The 14,830-nt window shown below is 39.7% G+C and overlaps 1 protein-coding gene across 1 annotated transcript in view; it reads left to right on the top strand.

Annotated features, from left to right (window-relative positions):
• The first annotated feature begins 1,424 nt into the window (after window positions 1-1,424).
• Window positions 1,425-14,830, top strand: part of ABCD3 (ATP binding cassette subfamily D member 3) — a 125,239-nt gene continuing 111,833 nt past the window's right edge. The window contains exon 1 of the mRNA XM_037137179.2: window positions 1,425-1,496. The gene's annotated coding sequence lies outside the window, so the exon portion shown is untranslated. The remainder of the gene's footprint in view (window positions 1,497-14,830) is intronic.

The following is a 14,830-nucleotide window of genomic DNA, read 5'->3' as shown; positions in this document are numbered from 1 at the left end:
TTCTGTGGTTTGGCTGCATTTTTTGTTGCTAAAACTTTGTTGTTTTTAAACTTGGTTGTATGAGAAGGCATAGTGTTTCCACCTGTGCCTCTGTCTTGGCGGAAGTCCTCCGAGGAACTTTTTTTTTTTAAAAGAAGGGCAGAGACAGAAACATATCCTATTTCTAGACGTGGTGTTTGGAGCTCATGTAGCCATCCTCTACCAGTCTGAAAAAAAAAAGCCCCCATTCAGGGCTGTAGAACAGAGGTTGTGATCATACTGTGCTCCTCAGTCAGTCAGCTGTGACGCCCACTCTCTATCTGGGCTTCTTGTGAGGAGACATAATACATTGCCAAATGCTTATGTCTGTGTAAGGGATTCTGTTGCTTGTTGTCATATGTCAAGCTAAATTTTGAGCAATCTTCTAAGTACCTTAAATGAATTCATGTAGTTAAGGCTTATAATAAACCGGTAGGTTTATTATTTCCCTCATTTGGAAGATAAGAAAACTAAGATACGGAGAGCTTAAATACCTTGCTGCAGTCGCACAGCTGGTGACAAAGCTAGAATTTGGATTCAGATCTGGCTCAGGATTCTCAGACATGACCACCACTCTGCCACTCCCCATTGTGTTGCTACTTGCAGTTTGAAGCAGTTCGACTGGTACTAACGATGCTTTGCTTCTCAAGGTCACCTCAGCTGACACTTAGGCATTGGACCCTTTTGGCCCCCAGGTTTGTGGTTGCTGGCCCCCACAGCTTTACCCTCCTATGCTCACCTGTGGGCCCACTGCTTGCCCAGGAGAAGAGGTCGTAAATTAATATCTAACTTCATTTCCTATTTGAACACTTAGGAAGGCAGCCAAAGTTACCATGTGAGCTCTTATTTCATATTCTGTTTACTTTAAGCACCTGTTCAAAGAGCACCTGTTGTGTAGACCAAATATCACCTTTGAGGAGAGACTCTTTGCTCTTATGATCTGGCTGGCAACGACCATACACTTTTATATTAGTCCTGTTGTCATTGAGGAGAGAGAAAAGCAGAACCTCAATTTTACATTTATATATATATAATCTCAATTTTACATTTATATATATAATATATATTATATATATAAATGTAAAATTGAGGTTCTGCTTTTTTATATATATATAATATATATTTTTTATATATATATATATAAAAGCTTATATACTCATAAGAAATTCCTACCCCTAGCAAAACCCTATCTATTCTTCTGTTAATTTTAATCACCCAACAAACAATACAATTACCCCTACATTATATGGCATGGGAGCAGGAGGGTACAGACATAATTCGCACATGGGATCAATCAGTTTACCCTCGCTTCCCCTGCCCTTTGTCCTGGGAAGTGCCTTCTCACTCCTCACTGATCACACTCTGCACTACTTTTCTGGCTGGAGGGTGGAATCTGGGCTTTGCCTCAGGCCGTTTCTGCGGTTCCTCTTCCCTGCCAACCCCATCGATCCCCGCCACTACCATCAATAATCTATTAGGTAATTTTTTTAAAATTATTTTTAAAAAACCATTAGAGAAAATAAGGGGAGTGGTGAAAGGCATCCTGAGCCTGGGTTGGAGGTTGTCGGTGGGCGGCTGTTTGGTTAAAGCAGGAGCACGCCGTTGCTTCATCCTGGGGCAGGGGTGCTTCAGTGCTAATCTGATAGAGGTCGTTTCCTAAGGGTCTGTAATGGAAGCCTTGGGTAACTCATTTCCAGATTGTTTTTGAACCAGAAGGTATGTTACCTTGAATGAGATGGAGATAGAAAGACTTTACATTTGAGATATTCTAACATGTTAGAGGGCCCCCTCTGGTCTAAACATGGAGGACATGTATTTTTCTCCTAACATCTTTTATCATAAATATGATAATTATAAACATCTGAAGCTTCTTTTTAAAAAGATCTTGAATGAAGCAGATGGCTCAAATTAATCCGAATAAAGAGCTCAACAAACTATAAAGTCTCTTTTGTAACAAACACACTGGGCTTTGAAGATAAAGGTCAGAGCCTTGAGGGGCCTCATTTTTGTATGGAGAGCAAGGAAGAGGGGGCACAAAGAGGGTGAGGTTTTTCTTTGTGTGCACTATGGAAGTAATATCTACTTTACATTCTAAAATTCAAGTATGCTTTTCTCTAGACAACAAAAAGAGAGAAAGAAATGATAACAGGTAGCAGAGAAAAAAAGAAGATGCTACAGTTATGAAAGTCATACATTGTTATGGGACACCCGGCTCTCTGAGAGTCCTCCTGGTTTCTTACTGGAATAGTTCAATGCAGGGAGATGGTCCAGGTGATGTGTTTATCTTTTAGGATAAAGTACCAATCATCATTTTAGATACCAGGTATTCGTTGACTTATTCTGAGTGATAAAGTGATTGACTTCTCCACAGGGCCCTAGCTCTGCCCCCGTACAAATGATTTTAGGGCACTTAAACTTCGAGATAACATGGGTCTACTTTTATTGGCCACGAGTGATTTCCTGACACGAAAAATAACTTCAGATCTCTTCTGACCACAACAACAACTACTAATAGTCAGGTACTACTTTAAAAAATTAAATAGTATTTGAAATGAAAACATCAGTTACTCTTGGGACACAGTCACGGCAGGAGGAAGGGTTCCGTTTCCTTCGAGTGCTGTCGCTTGTGTGTGCCCAGTTTGTGGGAGTTCAGTGCATCACGTTCCACCCCTGACACAACTCTATGGACATAGATACCCATGGAGGGTTGACTGATAAATGCAGTGTGGAGTATCTACACCCTGAAATAATGTACAGGGTGTTGCATTTTGTCAAATGCTTTTTCTGCATCTGTTGGCACAATCATATGATTTTTCTTCTTTAGCCTGTTAATGTGATTGATTTTTTTAAAAGATTTTATTTATTTTTAAAAAGAGGGAAAAGGAGGGAGGAAGAGAAATGGTGACTGTGAGACAGAAACACCAATGGGTCTCGCCCATCCGAGGCGCCCGCCCATCCGAGGACTGAAACGGCACCTGCGGGTGCACGGGCGCGGGTGCTGGAAATCGCGCTGTTTTGCTGGACGATGCCTGACCCACTGAGCCACACCGGCCAGGGCTGCTTTAACAGATTGGTGGAAATTGAATCAGCCTAGCATCCTTGGAATAAACTCCACTTAGTCATGCTGTACAATTCTTTGCTGAGTTCAGTTTGATAATATTTTATTAAAAGTTTTCACCTTTATATTCGTGGGATATATTGGTTTTGAGAATTCCTTTTTTTGTACTGTTTTTGTTTGGTTGGCTTTGGCATCAGGAGGATGACGCTAACTTTCTAAAATGAATTGGGAAGTATTCTTGCCTCTTCTACTTTCTGGAGGTGATTTTATAGAATTGGTCTTAATTCTTCCTTAATGTTTAGTACCTGTGTTAAAATTCACCACTGAAACTGAGTGAGGCTAGAAATTTCATTTTGGGGAGTTTTAAGATTACAAATCTAATTTCCTTGATAGTTACAAAACTATTCAGATGATCTGTTTCATGTTGACTAATTTGTGGTAGTTTGTGTTTTTCGTGGAATTGGTTTGCTTTACCCAGGTCATCAGCTTTATGGGTGTAGAGTTTTTCATGGTGTCCCTGAGTACCCCTCGGATGTCTGTGTAGCATGTAATGACATCTCTGATTCTTTCTTGATATTGGTCATTTGTACCTATTTTTTTGTCAGTCTTTCTAGATATCTGCTAATTTTATTGATCTTTTCTAAGAAGTAGCTCTCTGTTTCACTGATTTTGTTTTTGTTTTCTTTTTAAAAGTATATTTTGTTGATTACGCTATTAGTTTTCCCATTTTTTCTCCCCTTTATCCCTCCTCCACCCTGCGCCCCTCCATCCTCCAGCATTTCCCCTGCTCTTAGTTCATGTCCATGGATTGTACATATAAGTTCTTTAGCTTCTCCACTTCCTGTAATATTCTTCACTCCCCCCTGTCTATTTGATGCCTATTGATTATGCTTCTTATTCCCTGTGCCTTTCCCCCATCCCCACCTCCCCCACCCCACTAATAATCCTCCATGTGATCTCCATTTCTGTGGTTCTGTTCCTGTTCTAGTTGCTTGCTTAGTTTTTGTTTTTGTTTCTAGGTTCAGTTGTTGATAGTTATGAGTATGTTGTCACTTTATTGTTCATAGTTTTTTCTTGTCTTCCATTTCTTAGATAAGTCCCTTTAACATTCCATATAATAAGGGCTTGGTGATGAACTCTTTTAACTTGACCTTATCTGGGAAGCACTTGATCTGCCCTTCCATTCTAAATGAAAGCTTTGCTGAATAGAGCAGCCATGGATGTAGGTCCTTGCCTTTCATGACTTGGAATACTTCTTTCCAGCCCCTTCCTGTCTTTAAGGTCTTTTTTGAGAAATCAGCTGACAGTCTGATGGGAACTCCTTTGTAGGTAACTGTCTCCTTTCCTCTTGCTGCTTCTAAGTTTCTCTCCTTATTTTTAATATTGGGTAATGTAATTATGATGTGCCTTGATGTGTTTCTCCTTAGGTCTAATTGCTTCGGGACTCTCTGACCTTCCTGGACTCCCTGGAAGTCTATTTCTTTTGCCAGATTGGGGAAGTTCTCCTTCATTATTTGTTCAAATAAGTTTTCAGTTTCTTGCTCTTGCTCTTCCCCTTCTGTACCCCTATGATCTGGACATCGGAGTGTTTAAAGTGGTCCCAGAGGTTCCTAAGCTGCTTCTCATGTTTTTGAATTCTTGTATCTTCATTCTGTTCTGGTTGGATGTTTTCCTTTTATTCCATTGAGTCCTTTTGTTTCCTTCTGAGTCCCATTTTTCTTCCCTTTGTTGTTGGTTCCTTGTATATTTTGCTTTATTTCATTTTGTGTAGCCTTCATTTCTTCCTTCATTTTGTGACAGAGCTCAATCAATTCTATGAGCATCCTGATTACCAGTGTTTTGAACGCTGCATCAGATAGGTTGTCTGTCTCCTCACTGTTTAGCTTTTTCTAGAGTTTTGATCTGTTCTTTCATTTGGGCCATAGTTATTGTCCCAGCACACCTGTTACGTAGTAAGGGGCAGAGCCTTAGGTATTTGCCAGGGTGGGGCAACCCTCTTTGCTGCGTTGTGGCGCTGTGGGGAAGGGGTTAGTGAGGGAACACTCCCTCTGCTCTAGCCCCCACTTTCCATTGAACTCTCTTGTGAGACTGGGAGTTTCTCCTGCCTTTGCAACCCCACAATATTTTTTAAAATATTTTATTTATTTATTTTTAGAGACGGGAGAGGAGGGAGAAAGAGAGGGAGAGAAATGTCAATGTCAATGTGTGGTTGCCTCTCACGCCCCCCCCCTCCTCACACCGGGAACCTGACCTGCAACCCAGGCATGTGCCCTAGACTGGGAATCAAATCAGTGACCCTTTGGTTTCCAGGCCGGCACTCAACCCCCTGAGCCACGTCAGCCAGGGCCCCCTACAGTATTTTATAGCTCGAAGTTTTAGTCTTTAGTTTCCTGGTCGGCCAGCCCCGCCTCACCTAGGCTGTCTGTTGCCCTGCCATGGGTCCTCTTCACCTGGCTGCCTGTGTCCACCTGTCCTACCAGTCTGGATGAATGTTTCTTTAACTCCTTGGTAGTCAGAAATCCATGCAGTTTGATTTGATTTTCTGGCAGTTGTGGTTGTTTATCATTCTTAAATTAGTTGTTATCCTTCTTTTGGTTGTGGGCAGAAGTGAAGCATTTGTACCTGTGCCTCCATCTTGGCTGGCAGAGAGCTTTTCTGTTTTTATTGTTATTGATCTGCTTTTATCTTTATTATTTCTTCTCTTCTGCTTGTTTTGGGCTTATTTTGTTCCTGTTTTTTGAGGTTCTTGATGTAGAAATCTAAGTTATTAATTTGAGACTTTCTCTTCATTCTAATGTATGCATTTGGTGCTATACATTTTCCTCTCAACAATGTTTGAGTTATGTACCACAAGTTTTGATATATTGTATTTTAATTTTCATTCAGTTCAATCAATGCATATTTTGTTTCTTTCCTTTGAGATTTTTTTCTAACTATGAATTGTGTAGAACTGTGTTGAATAGTTTCATGTTTTTGAAGATTTTCTTGTTAACGTTCTGTTATTGATTTCTAGTTGACTCCATTGTTTTTGTATAATTTCAAATTTTAAAATGTTGTTTAGATTTATTTTATAGCCGAGGATATAGTTATATTGGTATATATTTCATGGGTACTTGAAAAGAATATGTATTCTGCTCTTGTTGAGCAGGGTGTTTTATAAATGTATCAGATCTTGTTGGATGATGGTCTTGTTGATTCTTCTGTGTCCTTCCTGATTTTCTGTGTCATTGTTCAATCAGTGGTTGAGAGTAAGGTGTTGAAGTTTTTAACTGTAATTGCAGCTGTGTCTGTTTCTCCTTGTAGTTTATCAGTGTTTGTGTCACATATTTTGCAGTGTTGATGTTTGCTCATGTGTTTGTTTCAATACACAAACTGTGAAGAGAGACTTAGTTAAAATAAGGACATGAACTTTGTTCCATGGAGTGACAGCTGATATGACTCTGTCTGGAATCTGGGAAGGACAAGCATTGACAATACAACGGGCAAGTGCTTACTTCACTGGATAAGTTGTCCCTCCCCCAACACCTTTCAATACTGCTATTTTCTGACTGAAATCTCTGAGATGACTCTCTTATGACAGAAGTCTCCAAGTTCTCCAATGTCATTGATTATAATGATTACTTTAAGTGAAGTCAATGCCTAGGTTCTTAATAAGGGTTTTTTTTTAAATGAGTTTTTAAATGTGAACTGATTTACTTGTAATAAAAATAAAACAGGAAATAATAAAAGTATCATTATATGAGAAATATACTTTAAATACATAACTTTTCCAGGCTCCCCCCCCTTCTTCCACATAAGGATCATTGTCACTTACACAGAAAAAGGTGTAATCTCAAAGGTGCAAACACCATTTAGAATGGTGTATTTTCTTCCTTTTCATGATCATAACACCATAAATGTTCTTAATACAAGTATGTATGTGTAATGTGCCATCATTGTGATTTTTTTTGCTTCCTCATTTATTCTTGTATTCTCTTGGAAATGAGTTTAAACTGTGGACAGAGTATTTATATTGAAGAAGAAAGTTGTAGATAATAGAAATTGAAGGCCTTTGGTGTCCACCCCAGTGAGGTCTCTCTCCTTAACCTCCCTTAGAATAACCGTGGTCAGTGGACTGACTGGATCAAGGAGATCAGATGCTGTTATGGCAGACACCTCTTACAAACGGCTTCAGGGCCTTGGAACCTCCCGTTCCAGCTGTGCTGCCAGGATCGAAGCCTCTCCAGTTCCAACCAACTTTGCTGGGGCTTTTTTGATGCTGACACAAGGGATGGCCCTGAGGATGAGCTCTCTGAACAGGAGTTAACTATCCAAGTGACAACATTTGTTCAAAAAAGGGCAGGAACCTAAGGATAGATGCTTCCTTCTTTTTCCCTTAAGTGGGTAGTTTTGAGGAATATTTCATGATTCTCAAAGAATTCTCAAAATATAACCGGTTGCCTTTGGTAGTAATCAACCCATAGACACAATGCATTCTTGTGTTGGTTTCTCTCTTTCTCTTTTTACTCTCATCCCTCATTCCTTGCTCTCAGACATCACATTTCTACGTCATCTAACCGCACACAAGCCTTTGTTGCTCTGACAATTAACTATATACATCATGGCTATTTGGTGTGCTTCGTCCCGATGCCCACTTCTGCTGTGTTAAAAACATCATTTCACTATTTCCCGATCGGTTTGCAGGGTACAGGGAGAAGGAGAGGGAAGGAGGTGGGGAAGGACAGAGACTGAGAGAGAGCGAGTCCCATTTCATCTTTCTGAGCTCATGCCACAGGCTGCCAACGAGTCTGTAAAATAGCCCTCCTCGGTAAAGTTTAGAAAACACAAAGTGTTACATTTGCAATCCTCATTATGACCCCCGAGTTCAGGAACTACACAGTTATTATGGGTATCCTAAAACATTTTTGATTGTGGTAAAATAGACATAGTGTAGAATTCACTATTTTAACCACGTGTAAGTGTACAGTCCACAGGCATTAAGTACATTCACATCATTATGCAACTGTTTGGCCATTTTCAGAACTTTTTCATCATCCTAACTGAATCTCTGTACCTATAAACAAGAACTGTCCGTGTGCCCATCCCATAGCATTTTGCCTGCTTTTGCTGAGTTTATCGTATGGGACTTGGGATAGTATTAGTTAGCCATTAACCTTCTTTTTATGTGATTGCCTAAGCATTCTTCCCCTAGGAACCAGAAGCTGGTAGGTTGGACTGGGGCATGGGTTTCTCAATAGATGGGTAGATATCTGAGCGGAAAAGTCATGCACTGAAAAAGGTTATGGAAAGAAACAGGTATCTTTATTCTTTTTTAAAATCTTCACTAGAAGATACGTTATTGATTTTAGAGAGAGAGAAGGATGGAGAAAAGAGAAGCACTGATTAATTGCCTCTCGGACATGCCCCAACTGGGGATAATACCTGCAACCTAGGTGTGTGTCCCAACTGGGAATAGAACAGGCAAACTTTTGGTGACCACGATGGCACTCCAACCAACTGAGCCACCTGCACAGGGCTACATATCCTTATTCTTGAGAACAGCATTATGATAACTCACTTTTAAAATAAGGACAATGGTGTCCAGAACATTTAAAATGTTGCTAGTGGTCACAGCTACTGGATGAGGGGCTTGTTTCACCTTCACTCCCTGCTGCCCCTGCCTTTGGTTCCCACGCAATTCTGAGACTGTGTTTTCCAAGCCGTGAGTGACTACTCTGTGCTAGGCTCCAAGGGAGACACAGATAAAGGAGGCACATCTTTTGCTTTCAAAAGATTACAACCTTAAGACTTCAAAGTGCTTTCATTTAAACTCTAGTAGCTTTAGGTTAATTCTTTTTTTTTTAATGCATGTATTGTCATTATTTATTGAACTTATTGGGCTGACACTGGTTGAAATCTTAGCTGCGCGTGTCGTCCTCACCTACTCAGGCCTCAACAGAAAGACTCACTCGAGGAGCTAAAACAATGAGAAGATGGATTGTCTTTAGGTGGTGCTGATACCTGACTCAATGAAATATAAAGGGAGGAGTAACCTGTAATTCATGTTATATTAAAAAGAAATGTGTTTCTTTAAATAGCCAGTCCTTCTAGGACACTTAGAATGTCATTTGATTTTTAAAAGTTTAATGCACTACAGGTTTTGGGGAAATGTATGTTCAACTTTCAGACTCCTTACGCTCAGCTGCACCCAACGGCTGAGGTTGAGGATGCACAACAAGGCTGTGTCCTGCCAAGCCAGCTGTGGGGAGCTCTTGGCTCACTGCTTGCCTTGCATTTCAGCAGGTGTTTTGCTTGGAACTTCATCTCCCTCATGGAAGATGGCTGATCTTGCAGGCCCGCCCTTACATAACCTCTTTCAGAGCAAATACTGCCCCACCCTTTCACACTTGGCTCTTTCAGCTCATAGTCTACTTAAATCTTGCGCTTCCCCTAAGGCCCCAAGCCAGGGACACAGCTAATGTGAAGAGCTCCGTTCCCAGTTCAACCTGTGCAGGTTCCTCATCTTCAGATGTACAGAGTTTAGTTTCCTGTGCCTCACTGTAAAGCATGGGGACAGCAGGCATAATGGGAAAGACTTCAGGTTCTATACTCAGGCCTCTGGATTCAAATTTACCACTTTCTGTGCAAATTCTTTAATCTGTCTCAGCTTCAGTTTTCTTCATCTGAAAATGGGGATAATAATAACCTCATAAGTCAGTTCTTAATAAAGTGCTTGGAACAAACCAAATGTCCATCAACAGATGAATGGACAAATAAAATGTCATAGTTACACACAATGGAATATTATTTACCCTTAAAGAGGAATGTGGTTCTTATACATGCTACAACTTGGGTGAACTTTGAGACATTATACTAAGTAAATAAGCCAGTCACAAAAGGACAAATATTGCATGATTCCACTTATATGAGGCACCTAGAATAGTAGAATACACAGAGACAGAAAGTAGAGCAGTTGTTCCCAGGGTCTTGGAGAAAAGAGAATGGTGAGTTATTGCTTATAGGATACAGAGGTTTAGTTTGGGATGATGAAGAACTTCTGGAGATGAATGGTGATAGTTGCATGATAATGTAAATGTATTTGATGCCTTTAAACTGTACATGTAAAAGAGTTAAAACAGTAATTTTTGACATGTATATTATATCACAAAAAGTTAAAAAAGTGTATTATACCACAATAAAATTTTTTTAAAGAACAGGGTTTGATACATAGTAAAATCTCTCAACTGTTATTTGAGGGAACGCTTGCACTGTTGCCTACTGTTTGTCACTCTTGCATTTTTATACAGTGCTCAGTTTGATGCCACCTCTTCACCTCTTCAACTTCAGGTTCTATACTCAGGCCTCTGGATTCAAATTTACATCATCCTCTGCGTCATCCTTCGGCCCGTCCTTCCTTGTGCCTGCCAATGTACTTTGCACAGAATTGAACCCTGTAAATCATTGACTGGTCAGTATAGACCCCAAATGACCTATAAGCTAGTGAAGTGGAGCTCAGTGTTTTCTCTGTGGGAGGCTGTTAGCATGGTGACTAAAGGGTCTAGAATTTGGACTCAGACCTCATCTGAGTGTCAGTTTTGCCATTAACTAGCCATAAACCTTTGGGAAAGTCACGCAGTCTTCTGAGCTTCTGCTCACCTGTGATCAGGATAATAATACTATTTTCTCACATTTTTGTGGTGATAAATGAAATAACGTATGTTGAGAACATAACCTCTTCTAGGGACTCAATAAATGGTAATTAATGCAAACATTTTTTTATCCTAGGTGGTATTGCCACCTTAACTCCATCATTCTGAGTCAGCTTCTGAAACTGACCTTTCACTTACAGCAGACCTGGGTCCCTGCACTACTGTGGGTGTTTCTGCAGGAAAGGTCATGTCTTAACATTGCTCAGGGGCACTGTGGGATTGACTCTGCTCCCCAGGCTAGCAGTCTCAGATGAACCCAGAAGATTCTAAAAGCCCAGCAGAGTGAGAGGAGAGGCTTTCTCAACTCATTTACTTCCCATTTAATGCAAACAACTACTCTTAGGTGTAAGTGGCTGCTCAGGGCCCTCAGGGGAAGCAATGCTGAACAAAATTAGACCCAGAAGCCTGGACCTGTCTCCAAAGTCTGCAATAGTTACAGAGTTGGGAGCAGAGGAGCTATTGGCCTTACAAAGCAGTGGACACATGAAGACCAGGTATATTGCTCAGAGGCAGAACTTAGTAAAAAAAAAATGGTGGTCACAGTAGATGACCTGGAAGGCAGCTAGAAACAAGAAGCAGAGTGGTAGCCACAGAGATGGACCCCTGAGCACTTACTTTTTTCTGTAGCAGAAACCAGATCTGGGCAGACTGAATCTTACTCTCCCCAAAATATCTCAGGGGGCTTATTCCAGAGTAGAGCCCTGGGGTGTGTTCTTAGCCCAGGAAAAGGACAAGTGGTCATACTTCACAGTGAATGTTGGAGAACAAATGAGATTTTCTTGGAATTGGCATTTCAGAAATTCTACAAGAAGTCTTGAGCAAATAAAATATAATTGTGGACTGGAATGAGACTCTTGATTTTACAGCACGTCAGGTGACTATGGAGGGTGGAGCGGAGAAGGAGGGAAGGGAGCAAACATATCAAGAGACCACACTTGCAGAGGAGACGTTGAGAGGAAAGAGGGCCAGAGAACTGTAAACGTACTGTTCCACAAAGCATCACCACCTGATGGCTAGCCTCACTCATCCACCCCTGCCACCTGCCAGCATTCCTTTGCCGTGCACCTGATGGTTCAAACGTACTCTGTATGTGTTCGTCACGGCCTCACACATGGACACATTCTATTTTCCTGATCATGGAAAACGTTTGTAACTAATCTTCCATAGAACTTTACATTTCAGAGTCCCCACCTCTAAGTTATGAATCTTCCAACAATCATTACCCCCAACTTGAGAAATGTCACCCTAACCCAACTTCAGAAGATGTTTATTTATGTCACTAAGAACTTGTCCTGAAATTTGCATAAACAGTGAAGAAACATACAATACCAACAGAATGTATAGTCTATAATCATACACTATGAAAAAACATAGGAAAAAGAAAAACCATAAAAATATTTACCAAAGTGTTTATAAAGGCTATATTCATTTTATTCATTTTCAAATATTTAGAAGTAAATAGGTTTTTGTATAATCTCTCTCTCTCAAAAAGAGCCACTCCTCTCTTCTAAGGCAAACACCTGTCTCTGGGCAGGGGATCTTTGTGGGATTGGCAGTAGTCTTCTATTACTCAAATGGTAGCTTTGAATGCCATGGTGACCAATGAGCTTCTTAGAAGAAAGGGGTGATATCAATTCAGGTGATCCTAAATTACATTTTAATTTATAATGGAAGTAATAAAAGCCTAAAAGTTTCATAAACACATTCTTACCTTTTTCAAAGCAAGAGTTCAATTACTAAACAACTTAGGTTTCTTTCTTCTCTATTATATGTGATTCACACTGGGAAGATTGTCAGTTCTATTCAGCACATATTCATCACTTACTATGTACAAGGTAGTTTTAAGGAATGCAAAGGGTCACTTTCTTCACTGGAAGAGAAAATACACGTGTTGGGAACTGTTCCACGTGGTGTGGAAATGTAGCCCAGCCTCCACTCAGAAAGGACAGTGGGGAGCAAGGTCCAGCACACACGCCCACAGATAGGTTTTCCTGTGGGGAATCAGGCCTGTATTGTATCTAGATTGCTATGAGGCTTGCTTTTGACCTGGGGACCTGGCTCACAACTGAGGCATGTGCTCTGACTGGGAATTGAACAGGCAACACTTTAGTTCACAGCTTGAACTGAATCCATTGAGCTACATCAGCCAAGGCGTAGTTCTGGCAGTTTCTTTGTGGAATCTTTGGGGTTCTGTATGTACACTATCATGTCATCTGCAAATAAAGACAGTTTTACTTCTTTCTTTCCAATTTGGATGCCTTTTACCTCTTCTTGTCTGATTGCAGTGATAGGATTTCCAGTATTATGTTGAATAGGAAATGTGAAAGTGGGCATCCCTGTCTTGTTCCCAGTCTTAAGAAGAACAGTTGTAGTTTTGCCCATTGTGTATGATGCTGGCTGTGGGTTTGTCATATATGGCCTTTATTATGTTTAAGTATGTTCTCTCTATTCCCACTTTGATGACAGTTTTTATCATAAATGGGTGCTGAATTTTATTAAATACTTTTCTGCATCTATTGATATGACCATGTGGTTTTTATTCTTCATTTTGTTTATGTGCTGAATCACATTTATTGATTTGCAAATGTCGAACCAACTTTGCATTCCCAGAATAAATTCCACTTGATCATGGTGTATTCTTCTTGATGTATTGCCATATTCAGATCGCTAATATTTTGCTGAGGATTTTAACATCTATGTCCATCAGAGATATTGGCCTGTAATTTTCTTTCTTTCTTTTTTTTGTAGTGTCTTCATCTGGTTTTGGAATTAGAATAATTCTGGCTTCATACAATGAGCAAGGGAGTCTTGCTTCCTACTGAATTTTTAAAAATAGTTTGAGAAAGAGAGGTGTTCTTCCTATAAAAATTCACCTATGAAGGCATCTGGTCCAGAGCTTTTATTTGTTGGGAGTTTTTTGATTACTGCTTCAACTTCACTAGGTATAATCTGTTTATTCAGATTTTTCTGATTCATCCTGATTTAATTTAGGAAGATTTTATGTTTCTAAGAATTTAATAATTTCATCCAGGTTGTCCAGTTTGTTGGAATATAGTTGTTCATAATATTTTGTTACAATCCTTTGTATTTCTTTGGTGTCAGTTGTTATTTCTCCTCTTTCATTTCTGATTTTATTTATTTGGATCCTTTCTCTTTTTTTCATAATGAGTCTGGTTAAATGTTTGTCGATCTTGTTTTCAGAACCAGCTCTTGAATTCACTTGTCTTTTGTGTCATTTTTTAAGACTATATTTCATTTATTTCTGCTCTGATCTTTATTATTTCTACCCTTCTACTTACTTTGGACTTTGTGGTTCTTTTCCAAGTTCCTGTGAAGTTAGATTGTTTTTTAGTTTTTGCTTGTTTTTTTGATATAGGTCTGTAATGCTATGAATTTGCCTCCTAGGACTGTCTTCCTTGTGTCCCATAGATTTTGGATTTTTGTGTCTTCATTTTCATTTGTTTCAAGGTATTTTTATTTCTTCCTTGACTTCATTGTTGACCCTTCATTACTTAATAACATGTTATTTAGCTTCCATGTGTTTCGCTTTGTGTATTTTTCAGTGTACTTCTTTTGATTGATTTTTAGTTTCATAGCATTGTGGTCAGAGAAGATGCTTAATATGATTTCAGACTTCTTAAATTTACTGAGACTTGTTTTGTGTCCTAACATGGGGTCCATCCTAGAAAACATTCCCTATGCACTTAAAACGTATATATATTCTGCTGCTTTGGAGTGAAATGCTCTGAAGATATCAATTAAGTCCATTTGATCAAGTGTGTCATTTAAGGCCATTGTCTCCTTGTTGATCTTCTATCTGGAAGATCTATCCATGGAAGTCAATGGGTGTTAAAATCCCCAACTATAACTGTATTTCTGTCAATATCTCCCTTTATGCCTAACAAGATTTGCTTCACTTCTGGCCAAGACCGAGGTGTAGGTAGATACACTGTGCCTCCTCACACAACAAAAATAAGGACAACAACAATTTAGAAACAAAATAATAACCAGAACTGACAAAAATTGAACTGTGAGGAAGTCAGACAACCAAGGAGATAAAATAGAC

The sequence above is a fragment of the Artibeus jamaicensis genome, unplaced genomic scaffold (assembly GCF_021234435.1).
Source record: "Artibeus jamaicensis isolate MK-2021 breed Jamaican fruit bat unplaced genomic scaffold, CSHL_Jam_final contig_482, whole genome shotgun sequence".
Classification (NCBI taxonomy): domain Eukaryota; kingdom Metazoa; phylum Chordata; class Mammalia; order Chiroptera; family Phyllostomidae; genus Artibeus; species Artibeus jamaicensis.
The sequence above is the reverse complement of the archived record's forward strand: the minus strand, read 5'-3'. Positions and strand labels throughout refer to the sequence as shown.